Genomic DNA, 5,979 nt, shown 5'->3' with positions numbered 1-5,979 from the left:
TGACTAATGGGTGACACTAAACAACTTAAGAACCTGAGAAGAACCCAGCTGGATTAGGCTGAAGCCTCATCTATTTTTGCAGCCTAATTTCTGCAGTGACCCACCCATCCTGCCTCTGAAGCTGGAGGTATCACATAGCAGTGTTGGGAACTCAAGTCAGTGACACAGACTTGAGTCGTGAAAATGTGTCATTTTGGGTGACTTGGCGACTCGTGAGTCACACATGTGGAAGACTCTGAAAAAGACTCGAGTCAGGGCCCCCCTGTCTCGGCACTCATCCCCATGTGTGCTTACTCGAGTCTGCCTGTGTCTGGGTATGCTTGCTTACTGTTTTTGCTATGTGGTAAACCTCATGGGACCAGCATTCCGATGGTGAGCAGTAGGGAGTTCCAGCCCTGAGGCAGGAAATGGTTAATGCAAGCAGGAACGGGGAGGCGGGATTGGGCTCTCTTTTCCCATCTCTGATAGGAAGGAAGGAACGTACGATCATTGCACAGAGGATGGGCATTCTCATATTTCTATTGGCTGAGGGAGGGCAGGAGGAAGAGCAACCCTCATTGAATGAATGGCTGAAGTGGGACCACTTGTGAGTAGGGCTGCCAAGGATCGGATCATCTTGGTAAGCCTCCCAGCTGCTGCTTGTGATCCTCTTCCTTCTTACCGGTTCTGTACTGGCTCTCAGTCAGTCCCTCCTATCCTGTTACAGATGGAAGGGGGCAGCAAGGTAGTGAGTAAAGATAATTCCAAGACAGAAAAAGCAATCGTGCTTTGCAGGCATGGCTCTGTTATTACTTAGGGGAGGAAGCCCCATTGAATGACTGGCTGAAGTGGGACTATTTCTGAGTAGAGCATCAAGGATTGGGTCATCCTGGTAAACCTCCCAGCTGCTACTCGTGACCCTCCTCACCGCTTCTGTCCCGGCTCTCTCACTCCCTTCCACCCCTCCTGCCCTCTTTACAGCTGAATGGGGACAGCAGGGGAGTGTTCAAAGAGAGCTCTGACATAGGCACACACTCCCCAGCAGTGGCCCCGGTCTTTCCACTTTTTAAAGGGAGACTTTTCAACGACTCATCTTGAGTCCATTAGAGTCACTAAAGGGTGACTCCTGTTGCTTCCTGTGGGCAACCTTCAGCGACTTGTAAAGTGCCCCCATTATGACTCTTTTTCAAGTCGAGTCATGGGGGGCAGTGACTTGTCTCAAGTCAAGCCATGTTGACTTAACATGTCATATCACTGTCAACACTCAACACTGTCATATCGCCACCATGACTAGCAGCCACTGATAGACTTGTCCTCCATGAATTTGTTTAATTCCTTTTTAATACCATCTATAATAACATAACTTACCAGCTTCACCAATTAACTCAAGTGTGATGTACTGCTTCCAGCTTGGACTGCCTTCAGAAAAGCAGGTAAGGAGCTGTAACGTCCCCCCACCCATCATTAGGTGTCTTCTAAGTGCTTCTGGATTTGTGCCTCTGTCTCTGTCTGCAAATTGTTTCTGGAAACATATATATGGCTATTTGCAAGTTCACACCTGCCAGAATTGCATATTAAAGACATGTTATGATTGGTGGCATTTATTATGCACATTTTCTATTAACCATGGGAGATTTGGCATGTGCCATGCCAATCCCTGCCGTGTATGTATGCGTGCTTTGTGTTTCTCCATTTGCGGGAAAGAAAAATTCACACGGTTGGCTATGGTGCCGAGTCCCAGTACTAATAGGCTGAACTTGGCAGAAGAAAAATAGAAAAAGCTTCGTTCTTTTGTAAATTATATCAAGGGATATAGCCAAGTGGCCACTGGTGTTGTCAATGGGAGGTTTGTTGGTAAATTTTCTGGCTTTGTTCTGATAACATATGTGAGCAAGTAAATGGTAATTAACCATGGCAATTAAGGAATCATAGGAAATTGAGAGCCTTCCAGGATTGTTTGGCAATTAAAAAAAAAAAAAAGATTTATTTTGCAAATACAAAGGGCCTAGCAAGTCTTTGAATTTTACCCCCATTTAACGTGGAGGGAATGTAGATCTCATGGACATGAAATAACACATTACACATTTGCAAAAAGATTGGTACTCTTGTGGTGGCTTTGCACATTACGAAGAAGTACGAAAAGACAAGGTGCATCTGATAGCCACTTCAAATGGATGAGATAAAAACTAGATGCTAAATGACTCATGCACTCATTTTCTCCCTTTTAGGTAATGTATGAATGAGCAGCTTGTACAGCTCCTCTATTGTAAGATGTGTTGAGTTCTAAATGTATGGATCTTCTGAAATTCACCAGTGGGAAGATCCGTATCATTCTGAGATTACAGTGGAGGTGCAGGAAGTTAACTTGCAGGTTACATGTTTGTTTTCTTTGCACTGTTATAACATCTGAACAATGTCTGAGTTGCACTTGTTCCTTTTATGCATGAAAGGTAAGATGAGCAGAAACGTAAGAGCCCAAGAAAAGCCCACCTGGTCCAGCTTTGTAATCCTCAACAAAGGCCACAGATTCCTCTGGGAAACACATATGAGGGCCTGGAAACATGTGCAAATTTCCCTCATTTGCGTGAATAGCATGCAACCCCACCCCCCTTTGGACATTTCCATGAAATTCTCCAAAGAAGAAGGCTAATTGCAGCCCATTTCTGACCAACTTTCCAGCACTGATGTAGCTGCAATGAAGCCCCTTCCTTACCTTGAGGAAACCTGTTCTTCCACTGCAGGATGCAGTGAGTGTCCTACTGGCATGGCTGCATCAGCACTAGAAAGTTAGTTAGGATTGGGCTAGTGGTCATATTTTCTGGTTCATGGCTTTCTGGAAAGGTAGACCCAGTTACAGGCCAATCCTAACCAACTTTCCAGCACCAACACAGCTGTGCTCCATCAAAAAAGTATTTTATTTACCCCCTGCTTGCCCTTGTCTGATTGCCCTTCCTACCATTGGCTGCTACTGCATTACCACCAATTATGGGGGATAGGACTGGGCAGAAACCCCTTGAATTTCTGCCTATGGACTATGTCTGCCCTCTTCTTTAAAAAGGGGTATCCAGCCCAAGTCCTGAATTGTTCTTTGCCAACATAGGATACTTTACTAACCTTGCTAGAGATACTTCTGTGGGGCATACAGAAAAGAACTTCTCAAGGAAACTGACTGAAAGAGAATTGTGGGATATTCAGCTTATATGATTTCACCAAATATTAACATTATTGAAGGGAGAAAGCAAGTTTACATACTTTTATGAAATATATCCTTACCAGAAAGTGGTTTGTAAAAATTTGATGCTTGACTCAGAGGTTTCAGTGTACTTGGAAACCTTTTGCATAATGCATGGATCTCACCAGCTTTGCTGCACTGTAGGAATGGCCACTGATACTACTGGTTACCATGCATTCCCCAAATAAATACAGCCGACAACAGGTATGGAATTAAAATGGGCCACTTTATTGAATTACAACAAGATAGCAACAAGGCAACAACAGGGTAAACAATATCCATCCCAAGTGTGGGGTTCTAAGTGGGGGAAACGGCCCTAGACGTATACGTCCCCCCATCTCGTAGGGCATCCACCCGACTCCAAGTGTAGCTCAATTGTTATTAAGCCCGCATTTCACTGTTGCCCGAAGAGGGTAAGTCAGCCGAACTGCTATGCCTTCAGGTCACCCTTGCAAGGCCCCCAATTTCAGACAAGGGGCTAGCCAGCCTGCCTCCTCGAGCCGGTCAGGCATCATGGGAGCGGTTCTGGTTCACCCCTGTCCTTGCTGACTTAGATTGGACACCGAGAAGGTCTTCTGCCTACCCCCCCCCACTTCTACCGCCACAAGGGGAGGTCCCGCCCCCTAAGGCAAGCCAGCCAATCAGCTGGCAGCAAAGCCCTGCTACCAGCTGATAGGGGGGCCGGCATGGCAATCATTGCTAGTGCACCACAGAGGCGCGCTAGCAGCCTTAATCAGGACTTAATGATTCATACCTCAATACTGCTTCTCACTAAGGTGAAGGGTATTATTAGGGAATTAAATATTTTACATAAGAATGAAGAAGGATGAATAAATTAAAAAGGATGCTGGGAAAATGGAAGTAGCATAATGGATGCTTTGATCTTGACATCAGGAAACTGTACCATTCTGACATGACTGTTACATTCTTGCCTGTATATCTGTTACAGCTTTATAGTTAGGTAGAATTTCGGGTCCCTATGATGTGTAGATATTATAGAAGGGTTAAACTTTGAAGTGCAGAAAGGCAGAGTAGAAGCGTGAAATAGCTGAGTCACTCTGGTCTTGGGACAGCAACTGAGGGCCCAATCCTATCCCATTTTCCAGTGCTGGTGCAACCATGCCAATAAGGCATGCGCTGCATCCTGTGGTGGAGAGGCAGTCACAGAAGCCTCCTCAATGTTAGGGAACATTTGTTCCCTTACCTTGGGGCTGCATTGCAGCTGCACCAGTGCTGGAAAGTTGGATAGGATTGGGCCCTGAGTGAGAATTACATTCCCAGTTGCATCCAATTTGGTGAAGAGCCAAGTTTGCGTGGAAGGTGGGATGAAAGTGATTGGGTGCTGGGAAAGTGGGATGACATGATTCAGCAAATTTGGTAAGAACATGGATTGGTTCAGGTCCTTCATGGGGTCCAAGAGGAGTTGGTTGTAAAAATCAGGTAGCTCTCAAAGAGGGGTCTTTTCTGCATCTGGTGAATGGCACTGAAAGCTCTGCTTCTTCAGGCATCAAATTGGACTAGCTAGAGATCTTGGTAATGTAGGATAGAGTCTTGAGTAGGTCAGATAGCTTTATTATGTTCCAGCTGTATTTGTAGTAACTGTTTCCCTGGGCTTGCCCCTTTATAGCTTGCTGCCTTGGCATAGAGCAGCAATGCTCCTGTACTAACTTGCTTCTTCTTAATAAATATCTTTAACACCAGATGGAGTGTGTGTACTGACCCATTGGGTGAAGGAAGGTTGTTCACAACTAGTTGGATGGAATGCCGGCAGAATTGCCAAGGGCTCACTGTTGTGTGTGGATACAGGTATCCCCTTGGGGCGAGCAGAGTCAAGGAGTACAGCTGCTTGCTCCCCAGGTCAGATCCCATTCAAACTTCGTCGTACTGATCATTCTGACAGATCTGTTTGGTATGGGGTTGGAGGTAAGAAAGATCCTTTCGTGCATTCTTCTTCTGCTTCAGGGGTGTGTGTGTGTGTGTGTGTGTGAAAGAAAATTAGACTAGAAATCAAAGTCTTTTTTATGCATACATCACATGCTGGATCAGAGAACTACAGGCAACCCTTGATTCTAAATAATTCCCAGACAAATACCTAATTTTGTAACTTTTGTTCATGTGAACAGCAATTTATTCCCACAACTCTAAAGTGAGTTTTTAAAGCATCTGCACCAAGAGAAGAAAAGAAACATTTTTTTCAACATGTTAAGTTGTACAACAGGCAAATGTTTTAAGAGAATGTAAATTTACCCATTGCTAGAGGTGGGAGAAAACTGCGATAATTAAATAAAAACACATAACACCACTTTCTGCATGTCTTATTTTTGTTAAAAAACACACACACACACCCTGAAATCTGCAAAAAATTAAAACTATTGTATTTGTTTTTATGTATTAATTAATGTAGGATGCATTGGTAATGTGTGGCTGCCTCTACTGACACTATACCACCTACTAGTCCATTTTTAAAGTGATTATAATTTATAATTATAATGTAAATTTTGAATAAAAACACATAACAGCACTTTTTGCACTTTTGACATTGCAAAACACCAAAATCCATGAAAAGTAAAACAATTTTCTCCCACCTCTACCCATTGCACATTTGTTAGTTCTGTTGCGTGAAGCAAACATATGTTACAAAAATCTGATTCAAGAAATAAATTTTAATGTGAGAATTCAATCAGCCACTGTGGTTCTGGCTGCGAATGAGGTAAGACTTGTATTTCTGTGTAAAATCAAGGTGGGGCATACTGGTTTCGTTTGCCTCT

This window comes from Tiliqua scincoides, chromosome 3 (assembly GCF_035046505.1).
Source record: "Tiliqua scincoides isolate rTilSci1 chromosome 3, rTilSci1.hap2, whole genome shotgun sequence".
Lineage (NCBI taxonomy): Eukaryota > Metazoa > Chordata > Lepidosauria > Squamata > Scincidae > Tiliqua > Tiliqua scincoides.
This window is presented reverse-complemented; position numbering follows the sequence as displayed.